Source organism: Eubalaena glacialis, chromosome 5 (genome assembly GCF_028564815.1).
Source record: "Eubalaena glacialis isolate mEubGla1 chromosome 5, mEubGla1.1.hap2.+ XY, whole genome shotgun sequence".
NCBI classification, from domain to species: Eukaryota; Metazoa; Chordata; class Mammalia; order Artiodactyla; family Balaenidae; genus Eubalaena; species Eubalaena glacialis.
This window is the reverse complement of record NC_083720.1, coordinates 98,116,370-98,134,360: the sequence shown is the minus strand read 5'-3', so window position 1 is coordinate 98,134,360 and position 17,991 is coordinate 98,116,370.

The following is a 17,991-nucleotide window of genomic DNA, read 5'->3' as shown; positions in this document are numbered from 1 at the left end:
CCATAAGCCAAATATGTAATAGACAAGACCTACTCCCTGCTCAGTGAACTGGACGCAACACCCCCTATTCACCGCACAAGAATATATCTGACTAGTAAGAATCTGAAAACCTATGTATTGATATCTCTCTGGAAGTGAATCAAGAGGGTGTAAAGCGGCATAAACACAGCAGTGAAAAGCAGCTAAACCCCATTATAAAAATAAATTACTTAAAAAAAAAAACCCTAAAACAAAGACAGTGACAGAGAGAGAAATTCTTACAAAATCCGTTCAGGGGCTCTGATGCAACCTGGATTGACCATATCTAGACTCACAGCTGGATGAGACCTTAGGCTGGACACTCTTGGGGCTGAGAGGATTGCTGAGGTTGGGTGAGCAAACGCAGACCCTTTAAAGTAATACTGCGTGGTACCCATCCCATGGGTCCCAAATCTCCAGGTTCAAGGGCATCTTCCTACATCGAAAACATGCATGGGAAACCCAGAAGATGGTACACCGTGTGATCGGGAAAGGTTTCTAAAACGCACCTCACTTCTCCTCTCGTTGTGCTCAGGTTCGCCATTCCAGCCGCTTTACTAACAATCTCCCTACTTGGAGAATCAGCACCGTTAACCTCCTGTTTCGTACAGGTTGCAATTTGTCCTGAGGATGAACGGGAAGAGGGGGAAGCAGTGAGAGACGAGCTCTCGGTGTTGGGACAGGCACAGGTCACTCTATTTTCCCATCAGGAAGAAGAATGAACCACAGGCTCAGCCTGCCCCTCCGGAACCAGAATAGGGCCTGAAGCAATCCTGCGCTTTTGCGGCCAGCTCCCAAACAAGCGAGTTGACAAATGGAGCTCAGGGGCACTGCAATTCACAAACCTGCAGAGTTATAAAGGATAACTCTCGTCCACAAATATATTGAGGTAAGGCAACGAAGAGGATTTGAAAGCAAGGCAGAATTGCAGGAAACAGATTTCAGGAGGTAGATTCGACTCGCCTTTAAAGCCCATGAAAAGCGGCAAAACGTCGACAATGATGCCCTTGGCCAAAAAGGGCGTATGCGTTTTTTCCTGAATATATTCAGGAAAAAACGCATACGCCCTTTTTGGCCAACCAAGCAAGCCGGAAAGGCAAATCGGCACTACAAAGAAGTCTCGCTTGCCATCGGTCAAAAGGGCCATGCTGAAAAAAGTGTAAAAACCAGAAATGCAGGCCAGGCCATGGAGACATGGGAGCCTTGCTACGCTGATGGGCGGGATGTAAATTGCCAACAGCCACTCTGGAGAAGTGTACGGTGTGTCCTGAAACATGTAATAAACACAGCTTACAGAGCATAGGGCACTTCCACTCATGGGCGTATACATTGCGAAAACTGAAAATCCACAAGACACAGGCACCCCAAAGTGTAGGGCTGCTCTGTTTACAAGAACCTCCACTTCGGTACACCTTAAATAGCCCAGGAAGAAGTTGTGGTACTTATGCACAATGGAATATCCCTCAGCCATGAAATCAATGTCATAAGGCTAGTAGCAGCATGATGAGTGGATTTAGGTACGATGACTCTAAGTGAAATAAGTCACACAGAAAAAGACACTTATCCTAAGATATCACGTACAGAGGGAATGTCAAAATCGCTACCCTTGAACTGAATTACAAAACAGAACAGAGTCACACGTTTAGAAAACACACGATGGCTGCTTAACGGGAAAGGTCAGGTGGGGTGATGCATAAAACAAGGGTTTGAAATTAGCTCAGATACCGTTCCATAAGACAAATATGTAATAGACAAGACCTACTCCCTGCTCAGTGAACTGGACGCAACACCCCCTATTCACCGCACAAGAATATATCTGACTAGTAAGAATCTGAAAACCTATGTATTGATATCTCTCTGGAAGTGAATCAAGAGGGTGTAAAGCGGCATAAGCACAGCAGTGAAAAGCAGCTAAACCCCATTACAAAAATAAATTACTTTAAAAAAAAAACCCTAAAACAAAGACAGTGACAGAGAGAGAAATTCTTACAAAATCCGTTCAGGGGCTCTGATGCAACCTGGATTGACCATATCTAGACCCACAGCTGGATGAGACATTAGGCTGGACACTCTTGGGGCTGAGAGGATTGGTGAGGTTGGGTGAGCAAACGCAGACCCTTTAAAGTAATACTGCGTGGTACCCATCCCATGGGTCCCAAATCTCCAGGTTCAAGGGCATCTTCCTACATCGAAAACATGCATGGGAAACCCAGAAGATGGTACACCGTGTGATCGGGAAAGGTTTCTAAAACGCACCTCACTTCTCCTCTCCTTGTGCTCGGGTTCGCCATTCCAGCCGCTTTACTAACAATCTCCCTACTTGGAGAATCAGCACCGTTAACCTCCTGTTTCGTACAGGTTGCAATTTGTCCTGAGGATGAACGGGAAGAGGGGGAAGCAGTGAGAGACGAGCTCTCGGCGTTGGGACAGGCACAGGTCACTCTATTTTCCCATCAGGAAGAAGAATGAACCACAGGCTCAGCCTGCCCCCCCCCCGGAACCAGAATAGGGCCTGAAGCAATCCTGCGCTTTTGCGGCCAGCTCCCAAACAAGCGAGTTGACAAATGGAGCTCAGGGGCACTGCAATTCACAAACCTGCAGAGTTATAAAGGATAACTCTCGTCCACAAATATATTGAGGCAAGGCAACGAAGAGGATTTGAAAGCAAGGCAGAATTGCAGGAAACAGATTTCAGGAGGTAGATTCGACTCGCCTTTAAAGCCCATGAAAAGCGGCAAAACGTCGACAATGATGCCCTTGGCCAAAAAGGGCGTATGCGTTTTTTCCTGAATATATTCAGGAAAAAACGCATACGCCCTTTTTGGCCAACCAAGCAAGCCGGAAAGGCAAATCGGCACTACAAAGAAGTCTCGCTTGCCATCGGTCAAAAGGGCCATGCTGAAAAAAGTGTAAAAACCAGAAATGCAGGCCAGGCCATGGAGACATGGGAGCCTTGCTACGCTGATGGGCGGGATGTAAATTGCCAACAGCCACTCTGGAGAAGTGTACGGTGTGTCCTGAAACATGTAATAAACACAGCTTAGAGAGCATAGGGCACTTCCACTCATGGGCGTATACATTGGGAAAACTGAAAATCCACAAGACACAGGCACCCCAAAGTGTAGGGCTGCTCTGTTTACAAGAACCTCCACTTCGGTACACCTTAAATAGCCCAGGAAGAAGTTGTGGTACTTATGCACAATGGAATATCCCTCAGCCATGAAATCAATGTCATAAGGCTAGTAGCAGCATGATAGGTGGATTTAGGTACGATGACTCTAAGTGAAATAAGTCACACAGAAAAAGACACTTATCCTAAGATATCACGTACAGAGGGAATGTCAAAATCGCTACCCTTGAACTGAATTACAAAACAGAACAGAGTCACACGTTTAGAAAACACACGATGGCTGCTTAACGGGAAAGGTCAGGTGGGGTGATGCATAAAACAAGGGTTTGAAATTAGCTCAGATACCGTTCCATAAGCCAAATATGTAATAGAAAAGACCTACTCCCTGCTCAGTGAACTGGACGCAACACCCCCTATTCACCGCACAAGAATATATCTGACTAGTAAGAATCTGAAAACCTATGTATTGATATCTCTCTGGAAGTGAATCAAGAGGGTGTAAAGCGGCATCAACACAGCAGGGAAAAGCAGCCAAGCCCCATTCTAAACATAAATTACTTATTAAAAAAACCCCTAAAACAAAGACAGTGACAGAGAGAGAAATTCTTACAAAATCCGTTCAGGGGCTCTGATGCAACCTGGATTGACCATATCTAGACCCACAGCTGGATGAGACATTAGGCTGGACACTCTTGGGGCTGAGAGGATTGGTGAGGTTGGGTGAGCAAACGCAGACCCTTTAAAGTAATACTGCGTGCTACCCATCCCATGGGTCCCAAATCTCCAGGTTCAAGGGCATCTTCCTACATCGAAAACATGCATGGGAAACCCAGAAGATGGTACACCGTGTGATCGGGAAAGGTTTCTAAAACGCACCTCACTTCTCCTCTCCTTGTGCTCGGGTTCGCCATTCCAGCCGCTTTACTAACAATCTCCCTACTTGGAGAATCAGCACCGTTAACCTCCTGTTTCGTACAGGTTGCAATTTGTCCTGAGGATAAACGGGAAGAGGGGGAACCAATGAGAGACGAGCTCTCGGTGTTGGGACAGGCACAGATCACTCTATTTTCCCATCAGGAAGAAGAATGAACCACAGGCTCAGCCTGCCCCTCCGGAACCAGAATAGGGCCTGAAGCAATCCTGCGCTTTTGCGGCCAGCTCCCGAACAAGCGAGTTGACAAATGGAGCTCAGGGGCACTGCAATTCACAAACCTGCAGAGTTATAAAGGATAACTCTCGTCCACAAATATATTGAGGTAAGGCAACGAAGAGGATTTGAAAGCAAGGCAGAATTGCAGGAAACAGATTTCAGGAGGTAGATTCGACTCGCCTTTAAAGCCCATGAAAAGCGGCAAAACGTCGACAATGATGCCCTTGGCCAAAAAGGGCGTATGCGTTTTTTCCTGAATATATTCAGGAAAAAACGCATACGCCCTTTTTGGCCAACCAAGCAAGCCGGAAAGGCAAATCGGCACTACAAAGAAGTCTCGCTTGCCATCGGTCAAAAGGGCCATGCTGAAAAAAGTGTAAAAACCAGAAATGCAGGCCAGGCCATGGAGACATGGGAGCCTTGCTACGCTGATGGGCGGGATGTAAATTGCCAACAGCCACTCTGGAGAAGTGTACGGTGTGTCCTGAAACATGTAATAAACACAGCTTAGAGAGCATAGGGCACTTCCACTCATGGGCGTATACATTGCGAAAACTGAAAATCCACAAGACACAGGCACCCCAAAGTGTAGGGCTGCTCTGTTTACAAGAACCTCCACTTCGGTACACCTTAAATAGCCCAGGAAGAAGTTGTGGTACTTATGCACAATGGAATATCCCTCAGCCATGAAATCAATGTCATAAGGCTAGTAGCAGCATGATGAGTGGATTTAGGTACGATGACTCTAAGTGAAATAAGTCACACAGAAAAAGACACTTATCCTAAGATATCACGTACAGAGGGAATGTCAAAATCGCTACCCTTGAACTGAATTACAAAACAGAACAGAGTCACACGTTTAGAAAACACACTATGGCTGCTTAAAGGGAAAGGTCAGGTGGGGTGATGCATAAAACAAGGGTTTGAAATTAGCTCAGATACCGTTCCATAAGCCAAATATGTAATAGACAAGACCTACTCCCTGCTCAGTGAACTGGACGCAACACCCCCTATTCACCGCACAAGAATATATCTGACTAGTAAGAATCTGAAAACCTATGTATTGATATCTCTCTGGAAGTGAATCAAGAGGGTGTAAAGCGGCATCAACACAGCAGTGAAAAGCAGCTAAACCCCATTATAAAAATAAATTACTTAAAAAAAAACCCCTAAAACAAAGACAGTGACAGAGAGAGAAATTCTTACAAAATCCGTTCAGGGGCTCTGATGCAACCTGGATTGACCATATCTAGACCCACAGCTGGATGAGACATTAGGCTGGACACTCTTGGGGCTGAGAGGATTGGTGAGGTTGGGTGAGCAAACGCAGACCCTTTAAAGTAATACTGCGTGGTACCCATCCCATGGGTCCCAAATCTCCACGTTCAAGGGCATCTTCCTACATCGAAAACATGCATGGGAAACCCAGAAGATGGTACACCGTGTGATCGGGAAAGGTTTCTAAAACGCACCTCACTTCTCCTCTCCTTGTGCTCGGGTTCGCCATTCCAGCCGCTTTACTAACAATCTCCCTACTTGGAGAATCAGCACCGTTAACCTCCTGTTTCGTACAGGTTGCAATTTGTCCTGAGGATGAACGGGAAGAGGGGGAACCAATGAGAGACGAGCTCTAGGTGTTGGGACAGGCACAGGTCACTCTATTTTCCCATCAGGAAGAAGAATGAACCACAGGCTCAGCCTGCCCCCTCGGAAGCAGAATAGGACCTGAAGCAATCCTGCGCTTTTGCGGCCAGCTCCCAAACAAGCGAGTTGACAAATGGAGCTCAGGGGCACTGCAATTCACAAACCTGCAGAGTTATAAAGGATAACTCTCGTCCACAAATATATTGAGGGAAGGCAACGAAGAGGATTTGAAAGCAAGGCACAATTGCAGGAAACAGATTTCAGGAGGTAGATTCGACTCGCCTTTAAAGCCCATGAAAAGCGGCAAAACGTCGACAATGATGCCCTTGGCCAAAAAGGGCGTATGCGTTTTTTCCTGAATATATTCAGGAAAAAACGCATACGCCCTTTTTGGCCAACCAAGCAAGCCGGAAAGGCAAATCGGCACTACAAAGAAGTCTCGCTTGCCATCGGTCAAAAGGGCCATGCTGAAAAAAGTGTAAAAACCAGAAATGCAGGCCAGGCCATGGAGACATGGGAGCCTTGCTACGCTGATGGGCGGGATGTAAATTGCCAACAGCCACTCTGGAGAAGTGTACGGTGTGTCCTGAAACATGTAATAAACACAGCTTAGAGAGCATAGGGCACTTCCACTCATGGGCGTATACATTGGGAAAACTGAAAATCCACAAGACACAGGCACCCCAAAGTGTAGGGCTGCTCTGTTTACAAGAACCTACACTTTGGTACACCTTAAATAGCTCAGGAAGAAGTTGTGGTACTTATGCACAATGGAATATCCCTCAGCCATGAAATCAATGTCATAAGGCTAGTAGCAGCATGATGAGTGGATTTAGGTACGATGACTCTAAGTGAAATAAGTCACACAGAAAAAGACACTTATCCTAAGGTATCACGTACAGAGGGAATGTCAAAATCGCTACCCTTGAACTGAATTACAAAACAGAACAGAGTCACACGTTTAGAAAACACACGATGGCTGCTTAAAGGGAAAGGTCAGGTGGGGTGATGCATAAAACAAGGGTTTGAAATTAGCTCAGATACCGTTCCATAAGCCAAATATGTAATAGACAAGCCCTACTCCCTGCTCAGTGAACTGGACGCAACACCCCCTATTCACCGCACAAGAATATATCTGACTAGTAAGAATCTGAAAACCTATGTATTGATATCTCTCTGGAAGTGAATCAAGAGGGTGTAAAGCGGCATAAACACAGCAGTGAAAAGCAGCTAAACCCCATTATAAAAATAAATTACTTAAAAAAAGAAAACCCTAAAACAAAGACAGTGACAGAGAGAGAAATTCTTACAAAATCCGTTCAGGGGCTCTGATGCAACCTGGATTGACCATATCTAGACTCACAGCTGGATGAGACCTTAGGCTGGACACTCTTGGGGCTGAGAGGATTGGTGAGGTTGGGTGAGCAAACGCAGACCCTTTAAAGTAATACTGCGTGGTACCCATCCCATGGGTCCCAAATCTCCACGTTCAAGGGCATCTTCCTACATCGAAAACATGCATGGGAAACCCAGAAGATGGTACACCGTGTGATCGGGAAAGGTTTCTAAAACGCACCTCACTTCTCCTCTCGTTGTGCTCAGGTTCGCCATTCCAGCCGCTTTACTAACAATCTCCCTACTTGGAGAATCAGCACCGTTAACCTCCTGTTTCGTACAGGTTGCAATTTGTCCTGAGGATGAACGGGAAGAGGGGGAAGCAGTGAGAGACGAGCTCTCGGCGTTGGGACAGGCACAGGTCACTCTATTTTCCCATCAGGTAGAAGAATGAACCACAGGCTCAGCCTGCCCCTCCGGAACCAGAATAGGGCCTGAAGCAATCCTGCGCTTTTGCGGCCAGCTCCCAAACAAGCGAGTTGACAAATGGAGCTCAGGGGCACTGCAATTCACAAACCTGCAGAGTTATAAAGGATAACTCTCGTCCACAAATATATTGAGGCAAGGCAACGAAGAGGATTTGAAAGCAAGGCAGAATTGCAGGAAACAGATTTCAGGAGGTAGATTCGACTCGCCTTTAAAGCCCATGAAAAGCGGCAAAACGTCGACAATGATGCCCTTGGCCAAAAAGGGCGTATGCGTTTTTTCCTGAATATATTCAGGAAAAAACGCATACGCCCTTTTTGGCCAACCAAGCAAGCCGGAAAGGCAAATCGGCACTACAAAGAAGTCTCGCTTGCCATCGGTCAAAAGGGCCATGCTGAAAAAAGTGTAAAAACCAGAAATGCAGGCCAGGCCATGGAGACATGGGAGCCTTGCTACGCTGATGGGCGGGATGTAAATTGCCAACAGCCACTCTGGAGAAGTGTACGGTGTGTCCTGAAACATGTAATAAACACAGCTTAGAGAGCATAGGGCACTTCCACTCATGGGCGTATACATTGGGAAAACTGAAAATCCACAAGACACAGGCACCCCAAAGTGTAGGGCTGCTCTGTTTACAAGAACCTCCACTTCGGTACACCTTAAATAGCCCAGGAAGAAGTTGTGGTACTTATGCACAATGGAATATCCCTCAGCCATGAAATCAATGTCATAAGGCTAGTAGCAGCATGATGAGTGGATTTAGGTACGATGACTCTAAGTGAAATAAGTCACACAGAAAAAGACACTTATCCTAAGATATCACGTACAGAGGGAATGTCAAAATCGCTACCCTTGAACTGAATTACAAAACAGAACAGAGTCACACGTTTAGAAAACACACGATGGCTGCTTAACGGGAAAGGTCAGGTGGGGTGATGCATAAAACAAGGGTTTGAAATTAGCTCAGATACCGTTCCATAAGCCAAATATGTAATAGACAAGACCTACTCCCTGCTCAGTGAACTGGACGCAACACCCCCTATTCACCGCACAAGAATATATCTGACTAGTAAGAATCTGAAAACCTATGTATTGATATCTCTCTGGAAGTGAATCAAGAGGGTGTAAAGCGGCATCAACACAGCAGGGAAAAGCAGCCAAGCCCCATTCTAAACATAAATTACTTATTAAAAAAACCCCTAAAACAAAGACAGTGACAGAGAGAGAAATTCTTACAAAATCCGTTCAGGGGCTCTGATGCAACCTGGATTGACCATATCTAGACCCACAGCTGGATGAGACATTAGGCTGGACACTCTTGGGGCTGAGAGGATTGGTGAGGTTCGGTGAGCAAACGCAGACCCTTTAAAGTAATACTGCGTGCTACCCATCCCATGGGTCCCAAATCTCCAGGTTCAAGGGCATCTTCCTACATCGAAAACATGCATGGGAAACCCAGAAGATGGTACACCGTGTGATCGGGAAAGGTTTCTAAAACGCACCTCACTTCTCCTCTCCTTGTGCTCGGGTTCGCCATTCCAGCCGCTTTACTAACAATCTCCCTACTTGGAGAATCAGCACCGTTAACCTCCTGTTTCGTACAGGTTGCAATTTGTCCTGAGGATAAACGGGAAGAGGGGGAACCAATGAGAGACGAGCTCTCGGTGTTGGGACAGGCACAGATCACTCTATTTTCCCATCAGGAAGAAGAATGAACCACAGGCTCAGCCTGCCCCTCCGGAACCAGAATAGGGCCTGAAGCAATCCTGCGCTTTTGCGGCCAGCTCCCGAACAAGCGAGTTGACAAATGGAGCTCAGGGGCACTGCAATTCACAAACCTGCAGAGTTATAAAGGATAACTCTCTTCCACAAATGTATTGAGGGAAGGCAACGAAGAGGATTTGAAAGCAAGGCAGAATTGCAAGAAACAGATTTCAGGAGGTAGATTCGACTCGCCTTTAAAGCCCATGAAAAGCGGCAAAACGTCGACAATGATGCCCTTGGCCAAAAAGGGCGTATGCGTTTTTTCCTGAATATATTCAGGAAAAAACGCATACGCCCTTTTTGGCCAACCAAGCAAGCCGGAAAGGCAAATCGGCACTACAAAGAAGTCTCGCTTGCCATCGGTCAAAAGGGCCATGCTGAAAAAAGTGTAAAAACCAGAAATGCAGGCCAGGCCATGGAGACATGGGAGCCTTGCTACGCTGATGGGCGGGATGTAAATTGCCAACAGCCACTCTGGAGAAGTGTACGGTGTGTCCTGAAACATGTAATAAACACAGCTTAGAGAGCATAGGGCACTTCCACTCATGGGCGTATACATTGGGAAAACTGAAAATCCACAAGACACAGGCACCCCAAAGTGTAGGGCTGCTCTGTTTACAAGAACCTCCACTTCGGTACACCTTAAATAGCCCAGGAAGAAGTTGTGGTACTTATGCACAATGGAATATCCCTCAGCCATGAAATCAATGTCATAAGGCTAGTAGCAGCATGATGAGTGGATTTAGGTACGATGACTCTAAGTGAAATAAGTCACACAGAAAAAGACACTTATCCTAAGATATCACGTACAGAGGGAATGTCAAAATCGCTACCCTTGAACTGAATTACAAAACAGAACAGAGTCACACGTTTAGAAAACACACGATGGCTGCTTAACGGGAAAGGTCAGGTGGGGTGATGCATAAAACAAGGGTTTGAAATTAGCTCAGATACCGTTCCATAAGACAAATATGTAATAGACAAGACCTACTCCCTGCTCAGTGAACTGGACGCAACACCCCCTATTCACCGCACAAGAATATATCTGACTAGTAAGAATCTGAAAACCTATGTATTGATATCTCTCTGGAAGTGAATCAAGAGGGTGTAAAGCGGCATAAGCACAGCAGTGAAAAGCAGCTAAACCCCATTACAAAAATAAATTACTTTAAAAAAAAACCCTAAAACAAAGACAGTGACAGAGAGAGAAATTCTTACAAAATCCGTTCAGGGGCTCTGATGCAACCTGGATTGACCATATCTAGACCCACAGCTGGATGAGACATTAGGCTGGACACTCTTGGGGCTGAGAGGATTGGTGAGGTTGGGTGAGCAAACGCAGACCCTTTAAAGTAATACTGCGTGCTACCCATCCCATGGGTCCCAAATCTGCAGGTTCAAGGGCATCTTCCTACATCGAAAACATGCATGGGAAACCCAGAAGATGGTACACCGTGTGATCGGGAAAGGTTTCTAAAACGCACCTCACTTCTCCTCTCCTTGTGCTCGGGTTCGCCATTCCAGCCGCTTTACTAACAATCTCCCTACTTGGAGAATCAGCACCGTTAACCTCCTGTTTCGTACAGGTTGCAATTTGTCCTGAGGATAAACGGGAAGAGGGGGAACCAATGAGAGACGAGCTCTCGGTGTTGGGACAGGCACAGATCACTCTATTTTCCCATCAGGAAGAAGAATGAACCACAGGCTCAGCCTGCCCCTCCGGAACCAGAATAGGGCCTGAAGCAATCCTGCGCTTTTGCGGCCAGCTCCCAAACAAGCGAGTTGACAAATGGAGCTCAGGGGCACTGCAATTCACAAACCTGCAGAGTTATAAAGGATAACTCTCTTCCACAAATGTATTGAGGGAAGGCAACGAAGAGGATTTGAAAGCAAGGCAGAATTGCAAGAAACAGATTTCAGGAGGTAGATTCGACTCGCCTTTAAAGCCCATGAAAAGCGGCAAAACGTCGACAATGATGCCCTTGGCCAAAAAGGGCGTATGCGTTTTTTCCTGAATATATTCAGGAAAAAACGCATACGCCCTTTTTGGCCAACCAAGCAAGCCGGAAAGGCAAATCGGCACTACAAAGAAGTCTCGCTTGCCATCGGTCAAAAGGGCCATGCTGAAAAAAGTGTAAAAACCAGAAATGCAGGCCAGGCCATGGAGACATGGGAGCCTTGCTACGCTGATGGGCGGGATGTAAATTGCCAACAGCCACTCTGGAGAAGTGTACGGTGTGTCCTGAAACATGTAATAAACACAGCTTAGAGAGCATAGGGCACTTCCACTCATGGGCGTATACATTGGGAAAACTGAAAAGCCACAAGACACAGGCACCCCAAAGTGTAGGGCTGCTCTGTTTACAAGAACCTCCACTTCGGTACACCTTAAATAGCCCAGGAAGAAGTTGTGGTACTTATGCACAATGGAATATCCCTCAGCCATGAAATCAATGTCATAAGGCTAGTAGCAGCATGATGAGTGGATTTAGGTACGATGACTCTAAGTGAAATAAGTCACACAGAAAAAGACACTTATCCTAAGATATCACGTACAGAGGGAATGTCAAAATCGCTACCCTTGAACTGAATTACAAAACAGAACAGAGTCACACGTTTAGAAAACACACTATGGCTGCTTAAAGGGAAAGGTCAGGTGGGGTGATGCATAAAACAAGGGTTTGAAATTAGCTCAGATACCGTTCCATAAGCCAAATATGTAATAGACAAGACCAACTCCCTGCTCAGTGAACTGGACGCAACACCCCCTATTCACCGCACAAGAATATATCTGACTAGTAAGAATCTGAAAACCTATGTATTGATATCTCTCTGGAAGTGAATCAAGAGGGTGTAAAGCGGCATCAACACAGCAGTGAAAAGCAGCTAAACCCCATTATAAAAATAAATTACTTAAAAAAAAAACCCCTAAAACAAAGACAGTGACAGAGAGAGAAATTCTTACAAAATCCGTTCAGGGGCTCTGATGCAACCTGGATTGACCATATCTAGACCCACAGCTGGATGAGACATTAGGCTGGACACTCTTGGGGCTGAGAGGATTGGTGAGGTTGGGTGAGCAAACGCAGACCCTTTAAAGTAATACTGCGTGGTACCCATCCCATGGGTCCCAAATCTCCAGGTTCAAGGGCATCTTCCTACATCGAAAACATGCATGGGAAACCCAGAAGATGGTACACCGTGTGATCGGGAAAGGTTTCTAAAACGCACCTCACTTCTCCTCTCCTTGTGCTCGGGTTCGCCATTCCAGCCGCTTTACTAACAATCTCCCTACTTGGAGAATCAGCACCGTTAACCTCCTGTTTCGTACAGGTTGCAATTTGTCCTGAGGATGAACGGGAAGAGGGGGAACCAATGAGAGACGAGCTCTAGGTGTTGGGACAGGCACAGGTCACTCTATTTTCCCATCAGGAAGAAGAATGAACCACAGGCTCAGCCTGCCCCCTCGGAAGCAGAATAGGACCTGAAGCAATCCTGCGCTTTTGCGGCCAGCTCCCAAACAAGCGAGTTGACAAATGGAGCTCAGGGGCACTGCAATTCACAAACCTGCAGAGTTATAAAGGATAACTCTCGTCCACAAATATATTGAGGGAAGGCAACGAAGAGGATTTGAAAGCAAGGCACAATTGCAGGAAACAGATTTCAGGAGGTAGATTCGACTCGCCTTTAAAGCCCATGAAAAGCGGCAAAACGTCGACAATGATGCCCTTGGCCAAAAAGGGCGTATGCGTTTTTTCCTGAATATATTCAGGAAAAAACGCATACGCCCTTTTTGGCCAACCAAGCAAGCCGGAAAGGCAAATCGGCACTACAAAGAAGTCTCGCTTGCCATCGGTCAAAAGGGCCATGCTGAAAAAAGTGTAAAAACCAGAAATGCAGGCCAGGCCATGGAGACATGGGAGCCTTGCTACGCTGATGGGCGGGATGTAAATTGCCAACAGCCACTCTGGAGAAGTGTACGGTGTGTCCTGAAACATGTAATAAACACAGCTTAGAGAGCATAGGGCACTTCCACTCATGGGCGTATACATTGGGAAAACTGAAAATCCACAAGACACAGGCACCCCAAAGTGTAGGGCTGCTCTGTTTACAAGAACCTACACTTTGGTACACCTTAAATAGCTCAGGAAGAAGTTGTGGTACTTATGCACAATGGAATATCCCTCAGCCATGAAATCAATGTCATAAGGCTAGTAGCAGCATGATGAGTGGATTTAGGTACGATGACTCTAAGTGAAATAAGTCACACAGAAAAAGACACTTATCCTAAGATATCACGTACAGAGGGAATGTCAAAATCGCTACCCTTGAACTGAATTACAAAACAGAACAGAGTCACACGTTTAGAAAACACACGATGGCTGCTTAACGGGAAAGGTCAGGTGGGGTGATGCATAAAACAAGGGTTTGAAATTAGCTCAGATACCGTTCCATAAGCCAAATATGTAATAGACAAGACCTACTCCCTGCTCAGTGAACTGGACGCAACACCCCCTATTCACCGCACAAGAATATATCTGACTAGTAAGAATCTGAAAACCTATGTATTGATATCTCTCTGGAAGTGAATCAAGAGGGTGTAAAGCGGCATAAACACAGCAGTGAAAAGCAGCTAAACCCCATTATAAAAATAAATTACTTAAAAAAAAAAACCCTAAAACAAAGACAGTGACAGAGAGAGAAATTCTTACAAAATCCGTTCAGGGGCTCTGATGCAACCTGGATTGACCATATCTAGACTCACAGCTGGATGAGACCTTAGGCTGGACACTCTTGGGGCTGAGAGGATTGGTGAGGTTGGGTGAGCAAACGCAGACCCTTTAAAGTAATACTGCGTGCTACCCATCCCATGGGTCCCAAATCTCCACGTTCAAGGGCATCTTCCTACATCGAAAACATGCATGGGAAACCCAGAAGATGGTACACCGTGTGATCGGGAAAGGTTTCTAAAACGCACCTCACTTCTCCTCTCGTTGTGCTCAGGTTCGCCATTCCAGCCGCTTTACTAACAATCTCCCTACTTGGAGAATCAGCACCGTTAACCTCCTGTTTCGTACAGGTTGCAATTTGTCCTGAGGATGAACGGGAAGAGGGGGAAGCAGTGAGAGACGAGCTCTCGGTGTTGGGACAGGCACAGGTCACTCTATTTTCCCATCAGGAAGAAGAATGAACCACAGGCTCAGCCTGCCCCTCCGGAACCAGAATAGGGCCTGAAGCAATCCTGCGCTTTTGCGGCCAGCTCCCAAACAAGCGAGTTGACAAATGGAGCTCAGGGGCACTGCAATTCACAAACCTGCAGAGTTATAAAGGATAACTCTCGTCCACAAATATATTGAGGCAAGGCAACGAAGAGGATTTGAAAGCAAGGCAGAATTGCAGGAAACAGATTTCAGGAGGTAGATTCGACTCGCCTTTAAAGCCCATGAAAAGCGGCAAAACGTCGACAATGATGCCCTTGGCCAAAAAGGGCGTATGCGTTTTTTCCTGAATATATTCAGGAAAAAACGCATACGCCCTTTTTGGCCAACCAAGCAAGCCGGAAAGGCAAATCGGCACTACAAAGAAGTCTCGCTTGCCATCGGTCAAAAGGGCCATGCTGAAAAAAGTGTAAAAACCAGAAATGCAGGACAGGCCATGGAGACATGGGAGCCTTGCTACGCTCATGGGCAGGATGTAAATTGCCAACAGCCACTCTGGAGAAGTGTACGGTGTGTCCTGAAACATGTAATAAACACAGCTTACAGAGCATAGGGCACTTCCACTCATGGGCGTATACATTGCGAAAACTGAAAATCCACAAGACACAGGCACCCCAAAGTGTAGGGCTGCTCTGTTTACAAGAACCTCCACTTCGGTACACCTTAAATAGCCCAGGAAGAAGTTGTGGTACTTATGCACAATGGAATATCCCTCAGCCATGAAATCAATGTCATAAGGCTAGTAGCAGCATGATGAGTGGATTTAGGTACGATGACTCTAAGTGAAATAAGTCACACAGAAAAAGACACTTATCCTAAGATATCACGTACAGAGGGAATGTCAAAATCGCTACCCTTGAACTGAATTACAAAACAGAACAGAGTCACACGTTTAGAAAACACACGATGGCTGCTTAACGGGAAAGGTCAGGTGGGGTGATGCATAAAACAAGGGTTTGAAATTAGCTCAGATACCGTTCCATAAGACAAATATGTAATAGACAAGACCTACTCCCTGCTCAGTGAACTGGACGCAACACCCCCTATTCACCGCACAAGAATATATCTGACTAGTAAGAATCTGAAAACCTATGTATTGATATCTCTCTGGAAGTGAATCAAGAGGGTGTAAAGCGGCATAAGCACAGCAGTGAAAAGCAGCTAAACCCCATTACAAAAATAAATTACTTTAAAAAAAAACCCTAAAACAAAGACAGTGACAGAGAGAGAAATTCTTACAAAATCCGTTCAGGGGCTCTGATGCAACCTGGATTGACCATATCTAGACCCACAGCTGGATGAGACATTAGGCTGGACACTCTTGGGGCTGAGAGGATTGGTGAGGTTGGGTGAGCAAACGCAGACCCTTTAAAGTAATACTGCGTGGTACCCATCCCATGGGTCCCAAATCTCCAGGTTCAAGGGCATCTTCCTACATCGAAAACATGCATGGGAAACCCAGAAGATGGTACACCGTGTGATCGGGAAAGGTTTCTAAAACGCACCTCACTTCTCCTCTCCTTGTGCTCGGGTTCGCCATTCCAGCCGCTTTACTAACAATCTCCCTACTTGGAGAATCAGCACCGTTAACCTCCTGTTTCGTACAGGTTGCAATTTGTCCTGAGGATGAACGGGAAGAGGGGGAAGCAGTGAGAGACGAGCTCTCGGCGTTGGGACAGGCACAGATCACTCTATTTTCCCATCAGGAAGAAGAATGAACCACAGGCTCAGCCTGCCCCTCCGGAACCAGAATAGGGCCTGAAGCAATCCTGCGCTTTTGCGGCCAGCTCCCGAACAAGCGAGTTGACAAATGGAGCTCAGGGGCACTGCAATTCACAAACCTGCAGAGTTATAAAGGATAACTCTCTTCCACAAATGTATTGAGGGAAGGCAACGAAGAGGATTTGAAAGCAAGGCAGAATTGCAAGAAACAGATTTCAGGAGGTAGATTCGACTCGCCTTTAAAGCCCATGAAAAGCGGCAAAACGTCGACAATGATGCCCTTGGCCAAAAAGGGCGTATGCGTTTTTTCCTGAATATATTCAGGAAAAAACGCATACGCCCTTTTTGGCCAACCAAGCAAGCCGGAAAGGCAAATCGGCACTACAAAGAAGTCTCGCTTGCCATCGGTCAAAAGGGCCATGCTGAAAAAAGTGTAAAAACCAGAAATGCAGGCCAGGCCATGGAGACATGGGAGCCTTGCTACGCTGATGGGCGGGATGTAAATTGCCAACAGCCACTCTGGAGAAGTGTACGGTGTGTCCTGAAACATGTAATAAACACAGCTTAGAGAGCATAGGGCACTTCCACTCATGGGCGTATACATTGGGAAAACTGAAAATCCACAAGACACAGGCACCCCAAAGTGTAGGGCTGCTCTGTTTACAAGAACCTCCACTTCGGTACACCTTAAATAGCCCAGGAAGAAGTTGTGGTACTTATGCACAATGGAATATCCCTCAGCCATGAAATCAATGTCATAAGGCTAGTAGCAGCATGATGAGTGGATTTAGGTACGATGACTCTAAGTGAAATAAGTCACACAGAAAAAGACACTTATCCTAAGATATCACGTACAGAGGGAATGTCAAAATCGCTACCCTTGAACTGAATTACAAAACAGAACAGAGTCACACGTTTAGAAAACACACGATGGCTGCTTAACGGGAAAGGTCAGGTGGGGTGATGCATAAAACAAGGGTTTGAAATTAGCTCAGATACCGTTCCATAAGACAAATATGTAATAGACAAGACCTACTCCCTGCTCAGTGAACTGGACGCAACACCCCCTATTCACCGCACAAGAATATATCTGACTAGTAAGAATCTGAAAACCTATGTATTGATATCTCTCTGGAAGTGAATCAAGAGGGTGTAAAGCGGCATAAGCACAGCAGTGAAAAGCAGCTAAACCCCATTACAAAAATAAATTACTTTAAAAAAAAACCCTAAAACAAAGACAGTGACAGAGAGAGAAATTCTTACAAAATCCGTTCAGGGGCTCTGATGCAACCTGGATTGACCATATCTAGACCCACAGCTGGATGAGACATTAGGCTGGACACTCTTGGGGCTGAGAGGATTGGTGAGGTTGGGTGAGCAAACGCAGACCCTTTAAAGTAATACTGCGTGCTACCCATCCCATGGGTCCCAAATCTGCAGGTTCAAGGGCATCTTCCTACATCGAAAACATGCATGGGAAACCCAGAAGATGGTACACCGTGTGATCGGGAAAGGTTTCTAAA